Here is a 15,028-nt window from a genome sequence, read left to right on the forward strand (position 1 = left end):
AAATGGAGCACTGTCGGTATTAACACAGAAACTTCCTGCGTGAGAAGCTGTGGAGCATAGCCTCTGGTGGATTATTTATTTTGATTTTGTAAGACACGAAGGTAGATTGACTCGAACAGGCATCAAGAACGAAGACGCACGTAGTGAAGTGGTTTTGTTTAAGTGCAAAGTGCTTGAGTAGTGCTATTATAGTTGACAAACATAATTTAGGGCTTCATTTCCTAGTGCAGTGACAAGTGACAAATAGCAGCTAGTGAAAACAGGCTTAAAACATACCCCACGGATGCCGGAGGTGTCAGTAGGTGATATTCCCCCTCCCCGATAATCACGGTTCCAATAGCACACACAGATAATGAAGTTCACATGGAAGAAACTTTTCCCGTGGCGAATGAAGTAATAATAAACTGTACTCCGACCACAAATGTATACTTACCGCACTATGCTCCTCCATACATCGTGCACGTGGTACCGGGGGTTCAACCGGAGAACAACACAATATCGGTTCGGAAACATCCTCAAGTGTTAGGGAAAATTCTGTTCCAAAACAAAGTGGCTGGAATTAAAACACTTACCCCGACCGGTAGGAACCTGGTAAAAATAGAATTCTACACAGGTCAACAGGCCAATTACTTTCTCAACCAAGAATTACTCCAAATACATGGCTGGAAGGAATTTGTGCCATATTACACCACAAGATCTGTAGGAATTATTCACGGGATATATCCGGAATTTACCGAAAGGGAAATATTAGAAAAGCTAGAATGTCGAGCAAATGTATTACACGTAAAAAGGATCAATAAAAGGATAGACTCCGAAATACGACCCACACATTCTGTGGTAATAACATTCGACACACAAAGATTACAGGACTTTTGTGCGCTATATCACTCGAGTCATACAATTCGCACATATGTACCTGCAGTAAAACAATGTAAAGATGGGTGCCATTGCCTAGGTCATTTACAGAAAGCGTGCCGGTCAAAGCAAAAGCTTTGCTACAGCCGTGGAGCTCCACACGACGCTCAATCATGCACTAACGCACTCAAATACATCAATTGTGGCAGAGGGCACTCGGCCTTGGATCTACAATGTCCAGAAAGGAAACGTCACCAAAGAATCAATCAACTTATGGCAACTGAAAAAATAACATACAATGAAGCGCAGAAACGAATACCCTCGACCAAACAACCTTTAGTGCAAAATTCGGGTACTCCTCCTAATACTCGCACCTCTCCTAATACCATGCCTATTTCACCTTTCTCCTTACAAGAACCCTCAATGTCAACGTCAACTGGCCGGCCTCAATCTCTCCGCCAGAACTTAACCAAACCCTCAACATCCTACAATATGTCCCCTAGATCGGGAGAAGGGACACAGGAACACGTCAAAAACGCAGACCCACACGCATAGAAAAAGAGAGTAGACATTTTGAGAAACTTTAATCTCCGATTAATACAGGATTTTCCACAAGTAAACAACGCAGAACACAAGAAGACACAGGGAACTCACAGAGGATACCCTCGTCCACCTCTAGACGCCGGACGATGCTCCAAAAAATGCCGTCCACGATAACAGAACCAAAGGAAGATTCACTGAAAAACTTTCTACAGAATCTCTTACATAGCATAGAAAAACATGCTGCCATAAATTACGGTTTTCAGCCCGAAACGCATCACGCGCAAGATTCCACGATATATCAGCACTTACACGACTATTTCAAATCATTAGCAAATGGCCAGTAAACCAGCGCTCAAGATACTTCAATGGAACTGTCGCCAACTGAAGGGAAAAGAACCTTTTCTATGGCATTTATGCAGGTTCCACGCACCATCCATTCTCCTCTTACAAGAAACTTGGTCCACTCCCAACTTTCCAATAAAGGTGCCGGCATACCGGATGTATCCACAACACAGACCAGATAGATACGGAGGTATAGCAGTAAGATTTCATAAACACTTACTTTCGCAAGACTTACAACAAGTGGATTTTCAACACCCCCACCTGACATATCCGATTCAAGTGCAAGGCTTTAAGTACAAACGGATCACCATTCTCAACATTTACGCTCCTCCAGACAGTGCTATAGCACCGAACTTATGGACCTACGACTTATGGACTTCTCGTATATTTTTACTCAGTGTACGGGACCTTGCATCATAGCTGGCGATACTAACACCAAGAGCATCCAATGGGGTTCAAAGAAGACCAATAGGGCCGCTGATTATCTATTCTTCTGATTGTTACAAAAAAGAAATAGACCACCCAGATTTATTAGAGTAATACAAAATGGTATAAAAATACTGAGCTTGTTATAATGAGCCTCCTTCCCTTTTTTGTGGTTGGTACAAAACTAAAAGGTGGTAAAAAAGTGAATAGGTTTATTCCTTCGTTTATTTGAATAGCACAAAAAGGCATAGAAATTCTGAGCTTATTCCTTCGTTTGTTTGAGTAGCAGAATATGGTCTTTCTTTGCTTTTCTCTGGTTGGTACAGAAAGTAGAATTTGAGTAGTACAAAATGTACATAAAGTAGACCTTCTCTCCGCTTTTTTTAATTGCAAACAAAATTTATTCATTCTTCAATTTTTTTCTACTTGGTACAAAATTGAATAGGTCACTCAAATTTAACCTTTCGTTTATTTTAATAGCACAAAAAGGTACAAATTGACCTTCTTTGCATAAGCTGCCCAAAATCTGATTAGTACAAAATGTTATTTCTTTCCTTTTTCTGCTTGCTACAAAACTAAATAGTCCGCACAAATTTATTCCTTCGTCCATTCGAGTATTACAAAATGATATAAAATTTTGAGTCTGGTTAGTACAAATTTATTCCTTTGTTTGTTTAAATAGTACAACATGGTCAAGAAATTGGGTAGACCACTCAATTGTGTAGCACAAAAAGTTATAACACAACATGCTGAGCTAGTTAAAATGGTCTTTCTACGCTGTTTTGGTTAGCACTATTTAGTTAAATGGTATTTCCTTGCTTTTTTCGGTTTGGTATAAAAGATCCTTCTCGGCTTTTCCGGTCAGTACAAATTTATACCTTTGTTTCCTTTTTCTGCTTGGTACAAAACTAAAAAATCCATCCAAATTTGCGTATTACGAAATGATATAAAATTCTGAGTCCATGTTCGCTTTCTCAAATTTAGTCCTTCGTTTGTTTAAATGGTAAAACATGGGCTGGAAATGAGATTTCTCGTTGGAACAAAATTCAATAGGCCACTCAAATGCTATATCAGGCTGAGCTCCGCTTTTTGTGGTTATTAAAATTTTATTCCTTTGTTTATTTGTTTAGCTTTTTTCTGTTTGGTACAAATATTACAAAAAAGGGCATAAAAATCTAAGCCTGATATAAATGGTTAGGACACCGATATTTATTTATTCCTTCCCTTATTGCCATGGTAACATTAGGTATGAAATGGCACTTCTTTGCTTTTCTTCGAATGAGTACAAAAACTTAGACTACTCAAGTTATCCTCAGTTTTTTAATGGTACAAAAAGTATAAAATTGCCCTTCTTTGATTTTCTTCTGATTGGTACAAAAATAAAATTTGGGGTGGTACAAAATTGTACAGAAATATTGAACTAGTTAAAATGGGCCTTCTTCGGTTTTTTCTCTGGTTGCTACAAAATTTAATAGGTCACTTATATTCATGCCTTCGTTTATTAGACTAGTTTAAAATGATATAAAATTCGCAGCTAGTTAAAATGGTCCTTTGTTTGTTGAAATAATACAAAATGGTATAAAATACTCAGCTAGTTAAGATGATCCTACTTCGGTGTTTCAAATTAAATAGCTCACTCAAATGCATTACTTCGTTTAATTGATTTTGAGTTGACACAAATTATAAGTCCTTTGTTTATTTGAATACTCCAAAATGGTGCAATTGCTTTGTTTTTCTCGGTGGTACAAAACTAAATAGACCACTCAAATTCTGAGCCGGTTAAAATGGCATTTCTCAATAGTACAAAATTGTATAGGTCACTCAAATTTATCCCTTCGTTTGTTTAAATAGTACAAGATAATATAAAATATTAAGCCAGTTCATTTTTTCTCATTGGTATAAAAAGTAGAACATCGAAATTATTATTTCGTTACAGAAATTATGAACTTGTTAAAATGATCCTTCTTCGGTTTTTCTGATCGATACAAAAATAGAACATTTCAGTATTTCAAAAGTTGCATAAATTCTGAGCTAGTTAAAGTAGCTCTTCTTCTCTTTTCCAGTTGGTACAAAAGAAAATAATCCACCTAAATTTTATTCATTCTTCACTTCTTTTTTTTCTAGTTGGTACAAAACTAAATATTCTATTCCTTCGTTTATTTGAGTAGTACAAAATGATATACAATTCTGAGCTAGATAAAATGGCATTTCTCGTTGGTACAAAATTGAATAGGTCATTCAAATTTATCCTTTGGTCTGTTTAAATAGTACAAGATGAGTTAAAACAGACCTTAGCACAAAAAGGCACATAAATTCTGAGCTAGTCGAAATGGCATTTCTCGTTGATAGAAAATTGAGTAGGCTCCCTTTGTTTCTTTAAATTCTCAGCTGGTTAAAATGGCATATCTTGCTTTCTTAGTCTATCCAAATTTTGAATAACCCAAACAGGTACAGAAATTCTGAGCTAGTTACAAATGAGATTTCTAGTTGGTACAAAATTCAATAGGCCACTCAAATTTATTCCTCCTTCACTTTTTCTGCTTGGTACAAAATTTTCCGACGCTCAATCTACGAGTTATTCTGGTTTAAATATTTGACCTTTTTGGGGCATGTAGTTGCTGGTGACCAATTACTAAATGTGGAAACACCGCCTCAATATGTTGCTTCGTTTACGAGTCTGATTTTTGACCTCCGTGGTAAGTACCTTTAGGACACGTAGTAGTTGATGACCTGTCACTAAAATGTGGAAACCGCCCCTCAATATGTTGCTTCGTTTTCGAGTTTGACCTTTGACCTCGATGGTCAGTATTTTTGGAACACGTAGTTGCTGGTGACCAATTACTAAATGTGGAAACACCATCTCAATATGTGGCTCCGTTTACGAGTTATTAGGTTTTAAGTATGTTGACCTTTGACCTCGATGGTCATTATTTTGGAACTTGTAGTACCTGACGACCAATTACTAGATTTGGAAACAGCATCTCAATATGTGGATTCGTTTTCGAGTTATTAGGTTTTAAGTATGTTGACCTTTGACCTCGATGGTCATTATTTTGGAACTTGTAGTTGCTTGTGACCAATTACCAGATTTTGAAACACCATCTCAATATGTGACTCCGTTTTCGAGTTATTAGGTTTTAAGTATGTTGACTTTTGACCTCGATGGTCATTATTTTGGAACTTGTAGTAGTTGATGACCAATTACTAAATGTGGAAACACGACCTCAACATGTGGCTCCGTTTTTGAGTTATTAGGTTTTAAGTGTCATACAAACGACGTATCCCACATAAACTATAAGACTCAGGTAAAAGTAAGTGTGGTATTGGTAATCAGCATGGTCGGAAACCCCCCTATGCCGAGTTTCATAAAAATCGGGAATGTAAATGTTTCTGCGCATGCGTGTTATTTGTACTAAATCGGATTTGGCATACGCAACCAATTGTGTGTGTATACTATGTTATTTAGGGGATGAAAAATAGGTCATAGTCTTTTATGACCTGCTCGTGGACGTAGTCTGCTCTATTGAACCGGGACCAGCACTGCAACTGGAACAGTCTGTAGTCTAGTGTAATTTTTCTGCGCATGCGTGCAATGGGTAATTAATTGGAAATTTAATTTTACTGCGCATAAGCAATCAAGTGTGTGTGTGTGTGTGTTGTTATTTTTTTATTCTCTGCTCTATTATGTTGCTATAAAGTGCTCGTAAAAGAGAACGGGGGTGTTATGTTTCTGCGCATAGCCGTAATCTGCTCCTGAACTGGAACAGTCTGCGGTCTGCTGTGTGTATGTGTGTGTGTTGTTATTTTTTTATTCTCGTAAAAGAGAACGGGGGTGTTTTGTCTTATTTTATGTTTCTGCGCATAGCCGTAATCTGCTCCTAAACTGGAACAGTCTGCGGTCTGCTGTGGGGTTGGAACTGCGCATCAAGTGTGTGTGTGTTCTGGTACCATTGATATAGAGAACGGCAGTTCTGCTCCGGCGGAATCGGAACGGTTTTGCGCATATGCGCAGTAGGTCGAAAATTGGTGTCCATTCTCTGCTATGTTGAAAAAAGTGCTCATAAAAGGGAACGAGTGCACCCCTGCTATGTTAGATAGTCTTATGTTATATGTGCTATGTTATGTGTTCGTACTCTCTGTGTAATTTCTGCTATGTTAAAAGTGCTCATAAAAGGGAATGAATACGCCCCTGCTATGCTATATGTGCTGTGTTAAATAGGTGGATGGAGAATGTGTTATCGATCTGCTATGTGTTCGTAGTCTCTGTGTAATTTCTGCTATGTTAAAAGTGCTCATAAAAGGGAACGAATCTTATGTAATATGTGCTATGCTATGTGTTCGTATTCTGCATTGCAATGTGGCATGTGCGCGGTACGTGAGTCCAGTGGGCGGGGCCCGGCGCCGACCAATCAGCGTCAAGGGGCGTGGCCGGTACCATCCAATCAGCATAAAGGGGGCGAGGTCCGACGCCAGCCAATCAGCGTTAAGGGGGAGGGTCCTGCGCCAGCCAATCGGCGGGGTCCCGCGGCAGCCAGTAAGCGCAGTAGATACTCCTAAAATGGAGGTAATAAAAGAGCGTGGCCGGCGCCGACCAATCAGCGTCAAGGGGCGTGGCCGGTGCCAGCCAATCAGCGTCAAGGGGCGTGGCCAGCCAATCAGCGTGAAAAGGCGTGGCCAAGGGGCGTGGCCAAGGGGGCGGGGTCACGTGACCTGCGCCAGCCAATCAGCGTCAAGGGTTTGCGCATGCGCAGTAGGAAAAAAACTGCCCGAAGTGACAACACCCTACTGCTGGTCAACAGAAGGATTAGTATTAAATACCAAAGGAAACTCACTGCAGCACGTAGCACTTCCAAGTGACTCCCTCAAGGATCGTGTCTCAGCCCATTGCTCTTTAACATCTACATACTAGAATTTCACAATGCTCTGAAACAACACGTTCGAATCATCAGCTACTTCGACATTTGTTGTACGCGATAGGTTCCTCATTAACTGAAGTGCAAAGCCGATTACACGACACTCTGACATTTGTGCAACGATGGAATTTCACCAACGGCATGCAAGTGAACTGGTACAAAACAACCTATACCATCTTCACAAGGAAAAGACAGATGGGACACATCAACCGGCAAATAGACAATTTCAACCTAACACAGCAGCAAAAGTTAGTTTATTTGGGAATCACCTTTGATCGCCGATTAACTTGGATGTCACAATTAGCAGCGCTACAAGAGAAGATAAGACCTTATATCAACATTATACGAAGTGTCAGTAACAAAAAATGGGGGACGGACGTAGGTCCATTATTACGCATATCCCAACAATGTGTCGATGCCATTCTTCTATATGGAGAGATTCTCCTAGCACCATACCAGCCCGACTATGCCAAATACCACTGAGACTACAAGCAACCACTCTACGTTCTATCTTTTCACTACCTTAAACTGCGCCCACCGACGCCTTATTAGAAGTAGCAGGTACCATCCCTTTGCAGTACAAGTGGAGCACTATGCCGAGCGTTACATCATGAGAAGATTAGGCACAACTACATCTATGGTTATTCCGAAATTAGAACTGCTATACACGCAAAACAGACAGAGTGCACTACCGTACCGTCAGAGACTTCCCTGGTTGTATCAGGCATATGTAAACATGAGACGCTGGGAACAAGCAATATACCGAAATCTCCGTCTTAATTATTATAACATTCAGTATAGAACTACGCTCCAATCCATAGAATTGGAAAAACCAATTTCCACTAATAAACAAATTAATCTTCTGTGCCCCAAGAGCGTGGCCCCCAGATGGGAAAACTACATGGAAGAAAATAATCCCCAACGCATTCTCATATATACGGATGCATCCAAAAGAACACAGGTAGGAACGGAATACACAAGAGCGGGCATATATATACCCCATAATTCACAATTTGAAATACAAAGACTACCAAAACAAATGTCGATTTTTCACGCAGAATTATGGGCTATTCGCATGGGACTTAGACATGCCCTAGAACGGAAATATCAATGTTTCGGAATCTGTAGTGACAGCCTAAGCGCTCTAACAAGTTTACAAAATACGGCCTTGTCGAACCGGATGACTTGGATTCATGGTAATATCAAACAACAACTCATAACGCTCAAGGACAGAGGACAATATGTCAAATTTTTTCATATTTTTGGTCACTTTGCTATCCCTGGTAACTCGGTTTGTGACCGTCTAGTAAAGGCCGGGACTCATCTGGATCACATCAACGAAATCCCGCTTCCAACGGAGAGCCTACACGCCCAACTCTACCATCGCCGACAGGAAAAATGGAGAAGGTATCAAGACAACATAGACATCGTGAAGATAAATACTTTTGGGCAATACTCACAAGACCTACGACAAATCCCTAGATCACGCCTACTGGCTGGAAGAGAAGACACGTGTGTATACTATTTAGATTATATCTAGGAATAGCTCAAACACCATATCGATTATATAAACAAGGCCACCGCAACACTCCTCTCTGTTATTGTGGCGACCACATTGGGAGATTATCGCATATTATCTTTCAGTGTAAGTTAACTCCAGCCTATCGTCAAATATTATACAATGTAATCCACCAATACTTTCATACCACACCAGTGACTTTTCCTTTATCTTAGCGAACGATATACAAACCGTAGTTTATCACCTTCTCCAGTACATTATAATCAATAACATTATAATTTAATGAGACTGCATTACAGCGTTGCGTAATCCCTAAGCGGGATATATCTCCTCGAATGGACCGTATATAGTACATCTAAACCATTATAAACACATCGAACCGAAGTGCCCAGAAGACCCATGCGCCAAGGGCAAAACAGCCCAACAACAACAACAACAACAACAACAATAGCCTCTGGTGTCCCTCGTACTCAGTGTTGGCAACTAATTCAGGGAATATTATAGGAATATGTTTTTTGCGGCGCAAAATCATACTATTTAGTAGAAAATTATAATAAGTTTAGCATATTATTATTATTATTATTTAGTGAAATTCATTTAAAAACTAAATTTATTCACTGCACCCAAGCAAATATTTTACTTTTTCAAGAATGTAAAGCTTGATTGAAGATTATGTATACGACGAAAATGTATAGCAGCAACAATGAAGAGTTACAAGATGTTCATTACCATATGACCTACAAAGGAATGCAGGATTACACATGTAAAATTTCGTCGTTCTATGGTATATGAAAGTGAGTCAAGATAAAACTTTCTCACGCACCTCTCGTTAGCCAGCAAATTTCAAAGAAATCAAACATGTGCAACTTACTCCGAAACTATTGATTTGAGACCCCCGGATTATATAAGTGGAAATGTTCCAAACTACTTGTAGAACATCCCTTTGCAAGCAATGCATCGAGTTACCTGTCACCCTGTATATAAGGTGTGTATATGTTTTGTATGTATGCAGATGTATAGATATAACACAACAAGATAAGTATGCACAAAAATATCCTGGCGATACAAGTAGTTCGTGGAGAAATTGTTCCAATAAATTTCTTCAAATTTATTGGCATTTCGTATGCCAATGAAATTGGTAGTGGTCAGTCATTGGAAAAGACGAAGATGATTGGGTAAAGTTCTGACCCCTTAATTCTCTATTCTACAACCGCTTCAAGTTCGAAAATGTTTTATTCCATTTGTTTATTTCCATTTTTAACATTTCCGCGCAAACAGCAGCTCATATGTCTCTTCACTCCTTTCATTTACATTTTCATTCTCACCGTCGTGATTAATCAAATTGGGTAGAAAAGCACAATTAACTAAGCAAACTCATCACTATCAAATTGCCGAACACATATTTCAGACTTAAGTGGTTACTCGGAGTAGGAAGGAAGAGAGTAGCTTAAGAGAATTATCCAAATGAGCTTTTTACAGTTAAATTAAGACTTTTTGCGCTGCATTACGAGGCTTTTAGTACAGTGATATTGCCATATGATGGCTAGAAAGGGTTGAAACTATGTGTATTTACCGTATATGTATCGGAAATTAGGCAATATATGCATGAACTTCTATCTATATCTTCTACCACTATCTATATTCTCTATTTGAAGTAATGAATATTTTCATTACTCTATGTGTGTACACTATTTGTTGAAGTATGTAATTACAAAATGTATTCGTACTCTATTTATGAATAACCTTGTACTTCAGTACTAGAGGGTCCAAAGTGACCTTCCCAACACTTTCGTGAAAATGTGACCTTCCCAACGTCTCCACGTATGTTAGTGGAATTAAACCGGAATTACTGTGTTGTATGCTCTTATTACGTTAGATAACTAAGAGATTAACGTGGGATTAAGTCGAAAAGGCGACATTTTATTATATACTATGATGTATCCTCGTCGCCAAAAGGGCCTTTACATCGCCGTGACGGGTATGTGGCCACGCAGTACCCTAAGGAAGGGATGGTTGCACAAGAAATTGTGATTAATTTTGAAGAGTTTTTATTTTGACTAGGGAAATAACGTAGGTATAGGGAGTAAGGGCATAGATCAGTGCTCTGTCATCTCTGAAAAGATTTGTATTCTCGGTTTTCCAAATTATTGTCTTATATGTTAAGTTAAAAACTGCTAACAACTGCTACTAGCGTTTTTCACTCATCAGGAATTTACTACGACATGTTCAGGCTTGAATTATTTCATTCGCCTCACTGTAATTATTTGAGAATGGAAACTGATTACGCTGAACATGAATATGTTTCGTTGTCGTAAAGCAAGGGCCGTAATAAATATAGATAAGGTTCTTATTATTATATAAAACACATAAGTATTTATTCCGTGTATAGAATAATATAATACAGTAACTAGGCAACATCATAATCACTAACTTCCGCAGAACTTTTTTCCAACTGGGGAGAGACCGATATAGAGTTTTTCGTTTTATTCCCTATATATATTAGGTTAACTAGGAATACAAAGTAGAAACTGGATGCAATTAGCTAAGGATAGAAGTCAGTGGAGAGCTTTTGTGAACGCTGCACTGAACCTCCGGGTTCCATAGGCCATAGAGTTACTTAGTTAGAGTTAGTTATATATTAGGTTAACTGTAATAACATTTATCATTGATAGCGTATATCGTCTTTCGCCGCTGTAGCCTATTAGTCAGAACATTCATCTCCAGATATGATGTCGAAAGAAAAAATAAATTGATATGAACAGTGATGTGATTAATTTTACTGCACCCTGGATCTATCTATCTTCGATTTACTCATACTCCCCCAGACCCCCTGCCCCAGGTATTTCAGCTGCTGCGTTATATATATGGTTCCATGTCAGAAGGCCCCGACAAAAGGGCAAAGACCGAAAGGCCAGAGTCAAAATGGCCCGCGACAAAAGGACCCGAGCAAAACGGCCCTGCTTCAAACGGACCTGGGTTGAAAGAGACCCCGCTACAAAGGGGCCCGAGTCAAAATAACCCATGTGAAAAGCACCCGGGTCGAAACGTCTCCGCAACAAAAGGGCCCGAGTCAAAAGGGACCACGCTACAAAAGAGCCAGACCACAATGGCCCCGCAACAAAAGTGCTCGGGTCAAAAGGTTTCCGCAACAAAAGGGCAGGAGTCAAAAAAGCCCGAATCAAAACGACCCTCTTCAAAAGGGCCGGGTCATTAAGGGTCCCATGACAAAAGGGCCCGAGTAAATAGGGTCTTGCCTCGTACGAGCCCGGCTGAGAAAGAGCCCTGCTACCAAACATCCTGAGTCAAACGGCCCGGCTAAAAGGCCCCCGTAACAAATAGGCCCGAGTCAAAAGGGGCCGATCAAAACGACCCTCATAAAAAGAGCCCGGGTCAAAGGGCACCCACGACAAAATAACCCGAGTCAAAAGGCCCCGGTTCAAATAGAGGTATCGCTGCAAAATGGCCCGAGTCAAACGGCCCGGCGTCAAAAGCGCCCGGTTCAAAAGATCTCCGCAAAAATGGGCACGAGTCCAAACGCCTTTCATCAGAAGGACCCGAGTCAAAAGAGTCCCACGGCAAAAGGGCTCGATTCCCAGGGAATCAGCGTCAAACAGGCCAGGGTCAAAATGGGTTCCGCTACAAAAGGGCAGAAGTCAAAACTGGCCCCTTACAAAGGGCACGAGCCAAAACAGACCCGCGAAAAAAGGACTTGGTTCAAACTTCTCCGCAAGAAAAGAGCAGGAGTCAAAAGTGCCCGAATCAAAAGGGCCGCGTCAAAAGGTTCCCAGGACAAAAAAGCCCGAGTCAAAAGAGACCTGACTGAAACGAACCCGGTTCAAAAGATGCCCCGCAACAAGAGGGCCCGAGTCAAAATGGCCCTCGTGAAAATTGCCTGGGTCAAAACCTCTCCGCAACAAAAGAGTTTGACTCGAAAAGACCCGAATCAAAACGCCCCTCATTTAAAGGACCCGTGTCAAAAGGGTCCCACGACAAAATAACCCGAGTCATAATGCCCCGCGTCAAACGGGCCCAAATCAAAACACCCCTCAAAAAGGGCCCGGGTCAAAAGGTTCCCACTACAAAGGGGCTCGATTCGCAAGGGCTCTTCGTCAAAGGTGCCCGAGTGAAAATTGGCCCCGCTACAAAAGGAGCCGAGTCAAATGGCCCCCTGTCGAAAAGGCCTGGGTCAAAAGGTCTACGCAACAAAAAGGCCCGAGTCAAAAGAGGCCGAATCAAAACGCTCCTCATGAAGAGGGCCTGAGTCAGAGTACCACGACAAAAGGATCCGAGTCAAAAGGGTCCTGCATCAAACGGACCCGAGTCAAAACGGAACCCGCTACAAAATCCCAAGTCAAAAGAGCCCCGCTTCGAAAGGGCCTAGGTAAAAGGTCTCCTTGACAAAATGGTCCTGCGTTAAAAGGGCCCGGGTCAAAAGGGATCCGCGACAATGGTTGCCGAGTCATAAGGACGCTGCGTCAAAAGGGCCTGGGTCCAAAAGGTTCTGCGACAAACGGGCCAGAGTCATCAAGAAACTGCTTCAAACGGGCCCTGATCAAAAGGGGAACCACTACAATAGGGCACGGGTCAAAACGGCCAGGCGTCAACTGGGCCCGAGTCAAAAGGGCCCCGCGTCAAAAAGGCACAAGTCAGAAAGACTTCGCGTCAAAAGGGCCCGGTAAATACGGTTCCATGGGTGAAAAGCTTGAGATCAAAGCAAGAGTGGAGATCAGGCGTGCACAAGAGGATTGTGTCCCCTTAGTAAGTTGAAGTGTTTGTGCAAATGAAGGGAATATATCTGTGGTTATTAGTAACAAATAGGAAATTTGAATGGTAATATTAGTTTTGTTTGCTTGTTGATTGTTTTGGAACAATCGCTATCGGTTAAGTCGTTCTCCATGAAAGTTTGCTTGCACTCCCGTCATAGGCGGACTGGTTGTATTAGGGCCTAGGCCGCGGTTACCATGGAGGGCCCTCAGACTATAACACCAATTTCTAAAATAACGTACAATCAGTGGCGCAACCAGCTATGAACTCGGAGGCCCATGCCCTCTCAGAAACAAACCTGGTCTATCTTATACAGCAGCGCTGCAGACAAATTTTGGTGAAATTTCAAAATAGATCAATGTATAAATGAATATTGAATTAAGTCAAAGCACTGTACGAAAGGAGAAATACCCAGTGAAAACCCCTACATTAATTTCTTAGAGTAATAAATGTTGGTAAAGAGTGCGTCATTTTATGCAAAAATAAGGATGTTCAAAATAATTATCATAGCGCAAATTTTAAAAAATGTAACCGTTAATAATAGGGAATTTGTGAATTGGAATTTTCATTTTAAGGTTTTTTAGCATGTTAATAATAAGGATAACATAATTGCTTGTAATGAGGAGAATTCAACATTTCAATTTTGTCCACAACAAATGGTGCAGCACGTCGTTTACAGACTACTGTACTGGATATTCTTGGCCCTCCCGAAATAAAATCCTGGTTGCGCCACTGCGTACAATGAACATCTGCGATGAGCCATCGCGTTATGCAGTTGTAAATTCGTTGTTACTTGATAGTTTTTGCAAGCTATAATTTATCATTGGTCATTGGAAATTTGATGTCACAGCAAGCACAGGATTTCCAGAAACAAACTTTCAAGAGAATATTTTATAATTATTATTGTATTGCCACACGGGGTGTCTAAAAAGTCCCCTGACATGGATAACTCTGTTATTATCAGAGTTACAACAAAATGTAAGAGGAGAAACCGCCTACAAATATAATGTTTTTAATAGACAGTAACTTCATTCATTTATGTTGTGGGTCCGGGTAAATGGTAACGATGCATTTTCATGTAACATTGGACGCATATAGAGTGTACAGCCCAAACGGCTTGTCCGATTTGAAAAATTCTTTCACTTTAGATTGAAAACATCATATTTGGAGACCGTTTCCCCGCCTATATTTTGTTGTAACTCTGATAATAAGAGACTTACCGTATGTCATGGGACTTTTGAGACACTCTGTATAGTAGCTGAAACACTAAAAAAATAATCGCGAATAACTTTTACTATGGAATGAACAGGACAGGTTAGTAAAAATTGTAACACTAAACACCTAATAATAACTTTTGACTGTGGAATGAACACGATAGTTTTACTGAAAATGATAATCACTACTGAACCACTAAACAACTAATAATTTTAAAAAGTTAAGATTCTTTGCAGTTCAGCTTATGAATTGCGGAGTTCCTGAATAACTTCGTTCACAGACACTAAATTTAACATGTCTCTTTCCATATTCATTATCAAAAATGTGTCCAAAATGTCTTCACACAAACTAGCTCTGAAATTTGTTTACTTTAACTTTAACTTTGAGAAGCACCTTCCACATGTCACTTGCGTGCATGGTAGAGACAACGCATGTTTGTATACAATGTATA

Source organism: Thermobia domestica, chromosome 6, assembly GCF_964235325.1.
Source record: "Thermobia domestica chromosome 6, izTheDome1.hap1.1, whole genome shotgun sequence".
Taxonomy (NCBI): domain Eukaryota; kingdom Metazoa; phylum Arthropoda; class Insecta; order Zygentoma; family Lepismatidae; genus Thermobia; species Thermobia domestica.